Source organism: Lynx canadensis, chromosome C1 (assembly GCF_007474595.2).
Source record: "Lynx canadensis isolate LIC74 chromosome C1, mLynCan4.pri.v2, whole genome shotgun sequence".
NCBI classification, from domain to species: domain Eukaryota; kingdom Metazoa; phylum Chordata; class Mammalia; order Carnivora; family Felidae; genus Lynx; species Lynx canadensis.
This window is the reverse complement of record NC_044310.1, coordinates 92,472,558-92,487,170: the sequence shown is the minus strand read 5'-3', so window position 1 is coordinate 92,487,170 and position 14,613 is coordinate 92,472,558.

Sequence of the window (14,613 nt, the reverse complement as noted above, 5' to 3'; positions counted from 1 at the left end):
TCAGTTGGTTAAGCATTCAACTCTTGATTTCGACTCAGTTCATGATCTGATGGTCATGAGACTGAGCCCCATGTCAGGCCCTGTGATGTACATTGAGCCTGCTTGGGATTCTCTCTCTCCCTCTTTCTCTCTGCCCCTCTCCCTGCTCACGAGCATGTTCTCTCTCTCTCTCTCTCTCTCTCTCTGTCTCTCAAAATAGATAAACAAACATTAAAAAAAATAGATGCAGAAAAAGCATTTGATAAAATTCAACATCCATTCATGATAGAAACTCTCAAAAAAGTGGGTTTAGAAGGAACATACCTCATGCTTGCTTCAGCAGCACATATACTAAAATTTGGAATGATAGTGGGAATATATGTCAACATAATAAAGGCCATATATGACAAACCCACAGCTAATATACTCACTGGTAAAAGAAAGAAAGAAAGAAAGAAAGAAAGAAAGAAAGAAAGAAAGAAAGAAAGAAAGAAAGAAAGAAAGAAACCCAAAAACCTGAGAGCTTTTCTTCTAAGATCAGGAGTAAGACAAGGATGTCTACTCTTGACACTTTCATTCAACATAGTACTAGAAGTCCTAGCTGTGGCAATCAGACAAGAAAAAGGAATAAAAGGCATCCAAATTCGTAAGGAAGAAGTAAAACTGTCATTATTTGCAGATAACATGATACTATACATAGAAAATCCTAAAGACTCCACCCAAAAAACCTGTTAGAATTAATAAATGAATTTAGTAAGGTTGCAGGGTACAAGATTAATATACAGAAATTGGTTGCATGTCTATACAGTAATAACAAAATAGCAGAAATAGAAATTAAGAAAACAATTCAATTTACAATTGCACCAAAAAGAATAAAATATCTAGGAATAAAGTTAACCAAAGAGGTAAAAGACCTGTATGCTAAAAACTACAAAACACAAATGAAAGAAATTGAAGATGACACAAAGAAATGGAAAGACATTCCATGCTCATGGATTAGAAGAACTAATATTGTTAAAATGTCCATACTACTCACAGTGACCTACAGATCCAATGCGATCCCCATCAAAATACCAATAGCATTTTTCACAGAACTAGAACAAATAATCCTAAAATATGCACAGGACCACAAAAGACTCTGAATAGCCAAAGCAATCTTGAGAAGGAAGAGTAAAGCTGGAAGTATCACAATCCCAGATTTCAAGATATACTACAAAGCTATAATAAACCGGTATGGTACTAGCACAAAAATAGACAAATATCTATGGAACAGAATAGAGAGCCCAGAAATAAACCCATGCTTATATATGGCAAATTAATCTACAACAGAGGAGGCAAGAATGTACAATGGGGAAAAGACAGTCTCTTCAATAAATGGTGGCAGGAAAACTGAACAGCTACATGCAAAAGAATAAAACTGGATGGGGCACCTGGGTGGCTCAGTCGGTTGAGCATCTGCCTTCAGCTCAGGTCATGATCTCACACTTCATGAGTTTGAGCCCCGCGTTGGGCTCTGTGCTGACAGCTCAGAGCCTGGAGCCTGCTTCAGATTCTGTGTCTCCCTCTCTCTCTGCCCCTCCCCTGCTCATGCTCTGTCTCTCTCTGTCGCAAAAATAAATAAAAACATTAAAAAAAATCTATTTAAATAAAAATAAATTTAAAAAAGAATTAAACTGGAGCATTTTTTATACCACACATAAAAATAAACTCCAAATGGATTAAAGACCTAAATGTGAGACCCCAAACCATTAAACTCCCCAAAGAAAATATAGGCAGTGATCTCTTTGACATCAATCTTAGAAACATTTTTCTAGATACTTCATCTTAAGCAAGGGAAACAAAAGCAAAAACAAGCTATTGGGACTATACCAAAATGAAAAGCTTTTGCACAGAGAAGGAAACCACCAATAAAACAAAAGTCAATGTACTGAATGGGAAAAGATTATTTGCAAATGATATATCCAATAATGGGTTAATATCTAAAATATATAAAGAACTTATACAACTCAACCTAAAAAAATTACCTAATTCAAAATGGGCAGAGGAACTGAATAGACATTTTTTTTCCAAGGAAGACACACAAATGACCAACAGACACACGAACAGATGCTCAATATCACTAATCATCAGGGAAATGCAAATCAAAACCACAATGAGATAAATTCACATGAGTCAGCATGGCTATTATCAAAAAGATAAGAAATAACAAGTGTTGGGGCACCTGGGTGGCTCAGTTGGTTAAGCACCCGACTTTAGCTCCAGTCATGATCTCACAGTTTATGAGTTCGAGCCCCACGTCGGGCCCTGTGCTGACAGCTCAGAGCCTGGAGACCACTTTGGATTCTGTGTCTCCCTCTCTCTCTGCCCCTCCCATGCTCATGTTCTGTCTTGTTCTCCTTCAAAAATAAATAAACATTAAAAAATTTTTTTCAAATAGCAAGTATTGGCAAGGATATAGAGAAAAGGAACACTTATGCACTGTTGGTGGGAATGTAAACTGGTGCAGTCACTGTTGAAAACAGAACAACAATTCCTCAAAAATTAAAAAAATAGAAATACCATATGATCCAGTAATTCCACTACTGGGTATTTATTTACCCAAAGAAAATGAAAACACTAGTTTGAAAAGATATATGTACCCCTGTATTTATTGCAGCATTATTTACAATAGCCAAAATATAGAAGTAACCCAACTGTCCATCAAGAGATGAATGGATAAGATATCATAATCATATATATATATATATATATATATATATATATCAGATACATATACAATATTTGCAATTTGCAATTTGTGACAACATGGATAGACCTAGAGAGTATTGTGCTAAGTGAAATAAGTCAGAAAGGGAAAGACAAATACCATATGATTTCACTTATGTGTGGAATCTAAAAAACAAAACAAATGAATAAACAAAGCAGAAAAAGACCAATGATATAGAGAACAAACTGGTGATTGCCAGAGTGAAGGGGGCTGTTGAGCAAAAAGTGGTTAAGGGCAGTGGAAGGCACAGGCTTCCTTTTATGGAGTGAATAAGTTATGGGGATGAAAGGTACAGCGTAGGGAATATAGTTAATGGTATTGCAATAGGATTATATGGTAGTTATACTTGTGGTGAGAATAGCATAATGTATAGAGTTGTCAGAATCACTACATTGTACACTTGAAACTAATGTAACATTGGGTGTCAACTATATTTCAAAAAAAGATGGCTTAAACATACACTCGTTGACAGATACAATATATTGGATTGAGTTCTTTAAGGGGCACTATAAACAGTTATAAAACACTATCAATACTAGCATTTTCTAACACATTTCACAATGAACACGTATTACTTTTGTAATAAGAAAAAAATTAGTCATATTGTAGATAGTAGATAAATGAGCAAAGGACTGAGGTAATTCACAAATGAAAAAATAAAAAAGACCAATAAACATATGAAAAATGTCCAACCTTACCAGTCATCAAAGTACTGCAAATTAACACAGTGTTGAAATACTTTTTTTTTTTTTTTTAATTTTTTTTTTCAACGTTTATTCATTTTTGGGACAGAGAGAGACAGAGCATGAACGGGGGAGGGGCAGAGAGAGAGGGAGACACAGAATCGGAAACAGGCTCCAGGCTCTGAGCCATCAGCCCAGAGCCCGACGCGGGGCTCGAACTCGCGGACCGCGAGATCGTGACCTGGCTGAAGTCGGACGCCTAACCGCCTGCGCCACCCAGGCGCCCCGAAATACTTTTTTTTTAATTGACTAAGATTTTTTTTAATGTTAGTGTTCAGTGTTACAGAGCATATCAAAGTATCACTGGCATGTTGCTGGTGAGAGTATATGCTTGTACAGCCTTTTTGAATTCAGTATTAGGAACATTAAAATGTTTATACTGTGTCCTAACACTTTCTCACATAAGAATTTATCCTGAGGAGATAATTTAAAATATAGGTAAGGATGTTTACTGTTATGTCACTTAAAAATATTGAAAACTGGGTACAATCTAAATGTCTATTGTTAGCAAAATGATTACAGTATAGCCATGTAGTAGATATAACTATTAAAAAGATATTTATTTCAAAGTATAATATGAGGAAATGTTCTTTATGTCCGGTGAAATAAAAGCAGGTTGTAAAACTGTTCATTTATTATGACCCCAACTATGTAAAACATGTTTAATAAATAGAAAGAATTATGTTGAAGTTTTCTGATGCTGGACATTTCTGTATTTTCCCATTTTATACAGTAAGTTAAAAGCATAAAGCAATAAAAAAGGTTTAAAAACTAAGACAAAATACTATGGAGATGAATATTCGCTCATAAGGGTGCTCTCTGTTACTTCCTTCTGGTGCTTTCTATTTAAAAAAGAGATATGAAACGGATAAAAATTTAGAGGTGAAAGGATAACAGGTTAGGAGTTTGGCAGGGGTGAGGGTAAATGCCATACACTACATTCTTGGACTGAGGGCATCCCAGGATGAGAAATTTTTACTTTAAATCCAGAACAGGAGTTGGTAAAGGCAGGTGAGCAAGGCAACCCTTTAAGACTTGCGGAAAAAAGAAGATCCTTTTAAGAAGCCTGTCTGAGAAAGAAAAGCAAGTAAGTAGTTCAGGGCTCTGATCAGGAAACAGCCCTGTGTTGCTTTATAGGGTTAACTTTTGGGGTTCTCTAAATAAAGTTCAAGTGGTCAATATCACTGCTTAACAGCGGATTTGGAGGCTCTTGTTAGCAAAGCAATCAAATGCTTTTAATTCTGGTGATGTCAGGCAGAAAGAAGTTGCACAATGAACCTAACTTACTACTCTGTTATTCTAAAGATCACTTAGGGTGGATTGCTTAGGAAGGAGGCGGGACTTTCTTACCTGTTGCAGTCTCCCATGTGTCCAACTTCTAAGAGTCTGTTTGCCTTTAGGATAGTATGCGTATTCAGATGTTTCCCTCTAAAGATTATACCCATTATTTTATGATGCTATTATCAGTCTTAATTATGGGATTGCAGATGTGCCCAGAGGTTGCCTTGATGGCAAATCATATGAATCTAAATTGTGGTCATTTAGAACTCTTTCTACTTTAGTGGCTAGAAAAGACACCTCATATAATGTTTACTGACCCTTCCAAGCCTACCCGCCCCCGCCCCCCGCCCCCGGCCCCTTTGGCATCAGTGGGACTTCAGTAGGACCCTGATCTCAGAGACATAAAGGACCAAGTAACTTTTTAGAGGTGACTCACTTCCCAGTTAGCTCATATTGCTTCCAAGAAACCAGGTATAGCCATCCAACATATACTTGTTGCATGCTGGAGGAATTATGAAGAGAAGGTCTTACAAGAATATTGAGCAACACTCCACATCAGTTCTATGAATTCCCCTCATTGCTTCTACTCACAATCTATTACAACCGTCTACCCCCTGACCATGGGCTTTCTTTAAGACGTTTGTGAGTTCTCAGAGTCACTTAAGTCCATTTAGAAGGCTTATAGAACTGCTCTCCGTCAAGCTAGGCATCAAGGTTTTTTTAGTCCAGCATTTACATGCCCTTCCCTCAGGGGAAGAGGAGGGAGAGAGAGAAAGAAGATTTGGCATTTACCGAGTACCCTCCATGTGTCAGACGCTAAACAAGATACTCTGTATACTTCTGTCCTTTAATTGTCACTAACACCTTTAGCCCCATTTTGTGGATGAGGAAACCAAGGTTCAAATCAGTTAGGTAACTTACTCAAGTTCCTCAATTAATAAGAAGCTGAGCTAAGAGTCTGGTTTTTTTCAAATGCGTGTTCTTTCCGGGGCACCTGGGTGGCTTGGTCGGTTAAGCTTTGGACTTAGCTCCAGTCATGATCTCACGGTTCGTGAGATCAAGCCCCTAATGGAGCCCCGCATTGGGCTCTCTGCTGTCAGCATAGAGCCTGCTTTGGATCCCCTGTCCCCCTTTCTCTCTGTGCCTCCCCTGATCACACACGTGCTCTGTTTCTCTCTCTCAAAAATAAACATAAAAAAAAAAAATGTGTGCTCTTTCCATCCTCCTCAAACAGCCAAATGAGTCTTCTTCTCTGCTTCCCTCCTCCCTCTTTCCCCTTCTTCCTTCCACCAAGGTTTTATCCTTGTAATAAAGGCTATTAGAGAGATACACAGAATGCTCTGGAAGCTTATATCAGGGGAAACAGACCTAGTATAGGAAATGAGGGAAGCTTCTAGAGGAAATGACATGCTAAGGATGAGTAAGGAGTGACCAGGTAGAAGGGAGGGAGGGGGAGCAGCCTCTTCAGGCTGAGTGAACAGCGTGAAGTGAAGACCCCAGGGTGGGAAGGAAAGGATGAAGTGCAGACAGTAAGAGGGAAAAGTGACACTTGGCTGGTGAAGCAGACAGGGGCAGGGAGAGTGAGTGCTTGCAGCTAGGGGAGAGGATTCTGGTCCTTTCCCTGAAGCACTGAGGATGAGGAATATTTTCAGTCTCTATAAAGAAAACACCCTTTATCTTTAGAGTAGTGTGTTTTATTTCTAAATGAAGGCCTTATTGGCATCTTGGATGTGATAATTCTTCTTTTTACAGGGCTGCTCTGTACATAGCTTCCATCCGGTCTCCAGGTACAATGTGCCGGTAGCACCTTCCTGGTCAGACAGCACTGTGATAACCAAAAGCACCCCACAGTTTCTGAAATCCTCTGGAGTGGTCCTGCCTCCTACTGACAGCCATCGCTCGAGTTGGGGCCACGGCAGTGTCACCATCACCAACTTCATGACCATGCTTTATCCCTTCATCCACCAGCATCCAAATTCCTCTTCTGGTGGATGTCCTTCCCTACAGATACCCTAATGGCTCTGACGTTTGTCTCCATGACATACTGGGAGCATTTCTAATTCCATGAAATAGCTGTTGAGTCTCTGCTACATGCCAAGGTTGGGAGTACAGATAGGCTAGTGACAGAGACAGATGTGAAACGATTAGTTACAATACAGTGGGGAAAGTGCAACCAAAGATGCTTGTCCAAGAAATGGAGGTGGTGGAAGAGGAAGTGGTGGCTTCTCTTGGCCAAGGAGGCAGAGAGGACAGCAGCACATTTTATGGAGACATAAAACACCAGGTGAGCTTGCACAGCTATAAATAGCTTGGCATTGTTGAAGCATGAATTTCAAGTCCAGGTGTGGTAGGAAGACAGGTTGGAGAGGTAGGTGGCCCACACAATTCACAAAGGATCTCCTATGCCAAGCTAAGGAACCGAGATAATATGCAAAATAAGCTCCCAAATGTGTTACACTTGCAAATTTTCAATCATCCTGAAATGATAACATCTGAATGAGGTGTTTAGGAATTTTCTGAAGAGCTATGTAGATAAGGTTAGTGAAGCATGACACAAGTTTCTCTCTGGCTCTTGAACCTCATTATGCAGTTCTTGGGTGCCTTGGAGGATTTTGAAGTTGCTTTTCATGTATGTTTTAATACTGTTGTTTATTTATTTGTTATTTTTATCTTAGAGAGAGAGTGAGACCAGGGGAGAGGGGTGGAGAGAGAAAGAGAATCTTTTTTTTTTTTTAAGTTTATTTATGTATTTTGGGAGAGGGAGCACAGATACACACAGGCATGCGTGCGTGTGTGCGTGTGAGCAAAAAACAGAGAGGGATAACAGAGAGAGAGAGAGAGAGAGAGAGTAAAAAAAAAAAAAAAAGAGATGGGGGAGGGGAAGAAAGAGAGGGAGAGGGAATTCCAAAAAGATTATGCTGACAGCATGGAACTCAACACCAGGCTTGATCCCATGAACCCTCAGATCATGACCTGAGCCAAAACCAAGAGCCAGATGCCCAACTGACTGAGCCATCCAGGGGCCCCTCATGTATTTTTAAACAGCTTTATTGAGCTGTAACATATAAGAAACAGTACGTAATTAAAGTACACAATTTGTTTAGTTTGACACTTGTATGACATATTTATACATCTGTGAAACCATCACCACAATCAATATATCCATCAATCCTAAAAATGTTCTCATGTCCCTTGGTAATCCTTCCCCCAGCCTGCCCCTCAACCCAAGGCAACCAGTGATTTGCTTTCTGTCACTATATATTAGTCTGCGTATTGTAGAATTTTATATAAACTTGTACTCTTTTCTGGCTTATTTCAAATAGCATAATTATTTTGAGATACATCCAAGTAGTTGCAAATATCAACAGCTATCATTTTCTTTTTTTTAAACCTTCCATGTTTGAGGTATGCCCTCCTATAGTGTTCAATTTGCTCCATGAGATGACAGAGTTCCATTTTAGGAGGGGCTTTGGGGGTAACAGATATAAGAGATGCTAGTTGGGTAAGAAATGATGAGGCACAGATCCTAGTTGTTTTTTTTAATTTTTTTAATGTTTATTTATTTCTGAGACAGAGACAGAGCATGAGTGGGGGAGGGGCAGAGAGAGAGGAAGACACAGAATTTGAAGCAGGCTCCAGGCTCTGAGCTGTCAGCACAGAGCCTGACGCGGGGCTCGAACTCACAGACTGTGAGATCATGACCTGAACTGAAGTCGGATACCCAACCGACTGAGCCACCCAGGTGCCCCAGATCCTAGTTTTCTAAGAATTCTCCAAAATAGGGGCACCTGGGTGGTCAGTTGGTTAAGCTTCAGACTTCAGTTCAGGTCATGATCTTGAGGTTCGTGAGTCTGAGCCCCACATTGGGCTCTCCGTTGTCAGCCTATTAGTGCAGAGCACACTTCAGACCCACTGTCCCCCTCTCTGCCCCTCCCCTGCTTGTGCTTTCCCCCAAATAAATAAATATTAAAAAAAGTTTTTTCCAAAATATAAAGTACTGTGATAAGCAAAATAATGGTCCCAAAGATGCCTATATCTTAAGCCCTAGAACCTGTGAATATGCTCCTGTACCTGTCAGAAGAGACTTTGCGGGTAATAAGTTAGGGATTTTAAGGTGAGGAAGTTATTGTAGATTATCTGGGTGGGCCCATTTTTGTAATCACAGGGGTCCTGTTAAGTGAAAGAGGAGGTACCAGGGTCAGAGTCAAAAAGAGATTGAAGAGGCTATGATGTTGGCTTTGAAGATGGAGAAAGGGACCATTGGCCAAGGAATGCAGATTGTGTTTAGAAGCTAAAAAAAGCAAGGGAATGGATTCTCCCCTCAAGCCTTCAGGAGGAACGCAGACTGCTGACACCTTGATTTCAGCCCAGGGAGACCCATTTTTGGACTTCCGACCTCCAAAACTAGAAGATAATAAATCTGTGTTGTTTTAAGCCACTGAGTTTGGGATAATTTGCTACAGCAGGAATAGAAAACTAATTACCAGTCTTTCTTTTTTTTTTTTTTAAGTTCTGGTGAGTCTGAACTTTCTATTTCCTCCCACTTTGTGACACGTGGTCTAATAGGAACAGAAGCAAGTTGGCTTTGGAATCAGACTGACCTGTTCTCAGCACACAGTAGGGATCATAGAGTATTTATCTCAAGGGCCACAGAGAGGACTGATGAGATGAAATACACAAAGGGCTCAGCACATAGTTGGCCGTCCATAAACACATGCTTTCTTTACTTTCCACCTGATACTAGAATCTCAGGAACCAAACCCTCGCTGCTAGTGACCTTCTGTGTAATTTTGGCTAAATTGTTTTTTTTCCTTCAATCTGTTGAGGTTAAAGAGAAATACTTATTAAGTCTCTGAGAGTGTTTACTTAGCGTTTGTAATGTGGCTGGAAACGCTTGGTTAAAAAGCAATGTTTAGATGCAAAGTACTGTTATCTTTTGAACAGGTAATTATTTCCTGTCCTAAATTGTTTAGCACTGTACTGAGTTTCCATTTCTGAGATGATGATATTGCTTGAGTGGATGAAGAAATACCTCATCTGGGTATTGTGTATCTGAATTAATTAGTGTTTATTAAGCCTACACAAGCCAATCATAATTGGCTTAATGTTGAGCATTATTTTCCTTTTGTATCGTTGTCATTTCTAGGATCTTAATATAGCAAGTAAAATTGTCCAATAAAAATTGGTATTTCAGCATCTGATTAATATTTACTTCATAGTGATGCTGGGGGGAGTCTAATTGATTACTATGTAAAATGCTCTGGGTGTTTTTTGTTTGTTTGTTTTTTAATAAGAAAGGGGTTAAGGAAGTAGTACTAGTATTTTTCTACAAGGGCATAATTTATATTCTGGCCCTTATCTCCAGGGGTTGCTAAACTTAAGCTAGAAAGTTTAGGGAAAGGACAAGGTGGATGTTTTTGGTTTGTTTGTTTTTAATTATACTTCTTTAAATCAGTGTGCTTTAAAATTTGTTATTAGAGGGGTGCCTGGGTAGGCTCAGTCAGTTAAGCATTGGACTGTTGATCCTTGCTCAGGTCATCATTGCACAGTTCGTGAGTTCAAGTCCCATATGGGATCTGGGCTGAGAGTGAGGAGCCTGCTTGGAATTCTCTCTCTCTCTCTCTCTCTTGCTCTCTGCCCCTCCCACCCTCTCAAAACAAATAAAACTTAAAAAAATTATTATTAGAATTATTTTCAGAAAATCAATTGGCAAGAGTTTTCTAAATGTTTCCAAAGCACAGCAAAGGTCCATGGTTTACAGCACAAATTAGACAATCTATGACTATATGGTTATGTCAACGGGAAAACTGGATAAAGAGATAGCACTGGTCTCCCAAAGCATAAGAAAACCAAGCAAAGTCTGCTGGTGAAACACAGGGAGGAAGCTTTTCCAAATACTGGTTCACACATAGTTTCAAAAGGGTTTTTTGATCAGATTTTTCAAATAGTTTCAGAATAAATAATTTGTAACAGCTGGTCATCAGATTCATGCACACTCACCTAAGATGGGCTGTAATAATATACCCATATGGCTCTCGAGGGAGCACTGGGTTGATTTGTTGTTCCAACACAGTGTCTCCATTCTACCGCTCAACAACAGGAGGGAACCAGACGCCACACTGAAAGGTATATGGTTACAGCTATAGACACTGCATTTGTGGGCACCCACATTTCTGAGATAAAGTTAGCTGATAGCATTACCAGCACGTAACCAAATGCAGTCATTGCAGAGGGAACCTGTATCATGTTACCTTTGAAAATATTTGAATCTAGAAACACCGTACACTGGATACAAAATCCATGAATACCTGGCCTCTGGGCGTGGCCTAGGACATATTATTCTGAACGATCTCCTATATGCCTTCATGGGTAAACAGAAACCTTGAGCTAGAAATAGAGGGAGAGAACTTGAAAATTAAAACAGAGTCAAACTAAGTATTTTTGAATGCTCTTTAAAGACCACACACACACACACACACACACACACACACACGTTTTGATCACATCAGAAGTTCCTTATATAGCCATATATAGTCTTATAGTCATTTCTTGCAATGGAAGGAACATGGAAGAAGCAGGCACACCATGATTTGGAAGCTCAGTTTTTGTTCTATTAATTAATTGCAGCCAACTTCCTACTATTGAAAAAAAGAAAGATGATTTAGAGTTAAAGGATTGCTTATCTGTATTAAAGGGTTCACTGGTTCATTCCATCGATGCCCAGAGACCCCAAGATGGAGGTGAGTTTCTATTGCTACTGCTATTGTTTCACCTCTTCGTGTTGACTGTGTGTGGCATGTGTTGGTTGAAGTCTTATAGAACAGCATATTGCCTTAGGTGGTACAAAATATTGTTGCAGGGGCTCCTAGCTGGCTCAGAAAGTAGAGCATGGGGTTCTTGATCTCAGGGTTGTGAGTTTGAGCCCCACATGGGTGTAGAGATTACTTAAAAATAGAAAATCTTTAGGGGTGCCTTGGTGGCTCAGTCGGTTAAGCGTCCAACTTCGGCTCGGGTCATGATCTCACGGTGCGTGGGTTTGAGCCCCGCATTGGGCTCTGTGCTGACAGCTTAAAGCCTGGAGCCTGTTTCAGATTCTGTGTCTCCCTCTCTCTCTGCACCCCCCCCCCACTCATGCTCTCTCCCTCTGTCTCAAAAATAAAAATAAACATTAAAAAATGTTTAAAAAATATATAAAATCTTTAAAACTATATATGTCATTGGATCATGAACTTAGAGCTCCTAACTGTAATCTATTCATATTCTTCATCACACACATATAATGGAGGAAGGAGAATTTGGGTCCAATAGTCAACTATTTTTTATTAGTTACTAGGGTTGGTCTTAGAAGAGTGGCGTTCAAGACCTGAGTGTTAAGTGGTTCATACTTTAGTGCAGGGAGTCTTAGAAGGGTAGGTAGAAACAATGCAAACATTGTTTCTCCTCCATCTTTGAGTCATATGCACCATGTCTGGAGGCTAGCAAAGGTCTAAACACAGAACAGAAGGTATTGGGGATGAGGTTAAGAGATTGTCACAGGCACATGGTCCCACAGTTTTCTTTTGAAGATGGAAATTATCTTCCCATATAGAACATGATACACAACATTGAATAAAACAAACATCATCCACTAGCCAGAAACAATGATTTTCTGACCATCTTTGGCCTCTAACCAGTAAGAAGTTTTGGTTTTCCCTTGTATAGACATTCTTTTTTTTTTTTAATGTTTATTTACTTTTGAGAGAGAAAGAGAGAGACACTGCAAATGTGCACATGCATGCAAGGGAAGGGCAGAGAGAGAGGGGGGACAGAGGATCCAAGGCAGGCTCTGTGCCGATAGCAGAGAGCCCAATGCAGGGCTCAAACTCATGAACCATGAGATAATGACCTGAGCTGAAGTCAGACACTTAACCAACTGAGCCACCCAGGTGCCCCCCTTGTATAGACATTCTTAATTGATTCTATCAGATTCCTAGTCATCCCAGCCATAGTTACCTTTTTCTCTTAAACTAGTCAAATTACTGAGCGTAAGTCAGCACTTCAACACCAAATTCAGACTTTATAAAAAAAGTAAACTACACAGGGAATAGATGTGTAGCATGGTGAGCACCTTGTTGTTCATCCCTGCTCAGGGCCCAGACTAAAAGTGTTTTCACAGGGCTGGGCTCCTGGGATGTGCTAGCCATTTGCTCAGAGTGTTCATGCTCAGGGTGATTTATGAGCTATTGCTGAGCACATAATGGTCAGTACAGCTACATAAGCAGTCTTGGCCCCAAATGTGTTCACTTGAACTTAGTAAGTCAAATTGGGTCTATAGAGAGGTTCTGTTGGGTTCTGACTGGAAACTCTTTGGATGCGCCTTTGAATTCCAAGACTGAGCTGGGTTTGACGTGAGAAGATGTTCCAGTTCCCTCCAGCTACCTGTAAGGGGCCCATTATAATGCCAAGGATGTAGATTGTCCTTTAATTAGACTAAATCATTTTGATATTTTACACACACACACACACACACAACAATAACAATAATAGTAACAGAAGCTGTTTTCCCATGTCTAATGAGAAAGTTCTTTAAACTTCTGGCTTATCTTGGTGGTCTCTTTCTATTTTTCTTAGCATAAATTAAATTTTATCAGTTTAAGTGGGATGATATTTTAGAAAGTAGGATCTGGTTAACAAAGGATCTTTCCTTCCTTAGCAAGAAAGACTTAGAGGTCAGCAAGGAGCATCTCAAGATACAAAGAAGGCATGAGGAGGAGTTTGGGGCTATAGCCTAGGTCGCTACAAGTCTTGCAAAACTAGAATTCATCTTTCTTTTCTCTGTAGGCATTTAAAGATACTCTTTTTACCCTCAGAAATCAGACTTTTTTATTGAAGTATATTTGACTTTTCATATTGTGTAATTTTAAAGTGTACTCATTTAATTTGATACATTTATATATATATACTGCCATTGTAGTGATAATTAGCATCTCTATCACATTACATAATTATCATTTCTTGTTAGTGGTTGGAATAATTAAGTTCTAGTCTCTTAGCAAGTTTTATGATTATAATACTATACTGTTGTCTATATTCACTGTGCTGTGCATTAGAGCTATAGGGCCTATTTGCCACTCATTTCAAGTTTACACCAGAAAACATCTGTCCTAACCCCCAACCCCCATCACCCATTTTACTTTCTGTTTTTACAAGTTTGGCTCTTTTAGATTCCACCTACAAGGAGTATTATTCAGTACCTGTCCTTCTGATTGACTTATTTCACTTAGCATAATGTGCTCAAGGTCCATTCATGTTGTTGCAAATGGAAGGACATCCTTCTTTCTTATCTTCTTCATCTACTCATCCACTGATGGGCACTTAGGTTGTTTCCATGTCTTGGCTGCTATGAATAATGCTGCAATAAACATGGAAGGGCCTATATCTCTCTGATATCCTGTTTCCATTTTCTTTAGGTATGTACCCAGAAGTAGGATTGTTGGATCATATAGTTGATCTATTTTAAATTTTTTGAAGAAACTCCGTATTGTTTTCCAGAGTAGATGAGCTGATTTACATTCCCACCAAGAGTGTTACAAGAGTTCTCTCTTCTCCACATCCTTGCCAATATTTGTTATCTCTTGTCTTCTTGATGATAGCCATTATAACTAGTTTGAGGTGATATCTCATTGTGGTTTTGATTTGCATTTCCTTGATGATGAATGATGTTGAGCATCTTTTCATGTACCTATTGACCATTTGGATGTCTTAGACACATTCTGTTTAAATTTATTTAGTGATAGTTTTCACTGCCAAACAATATATTCATTTATAGGTAGATTTTTAAAATAGTTTTAAAGCTTTTATAGA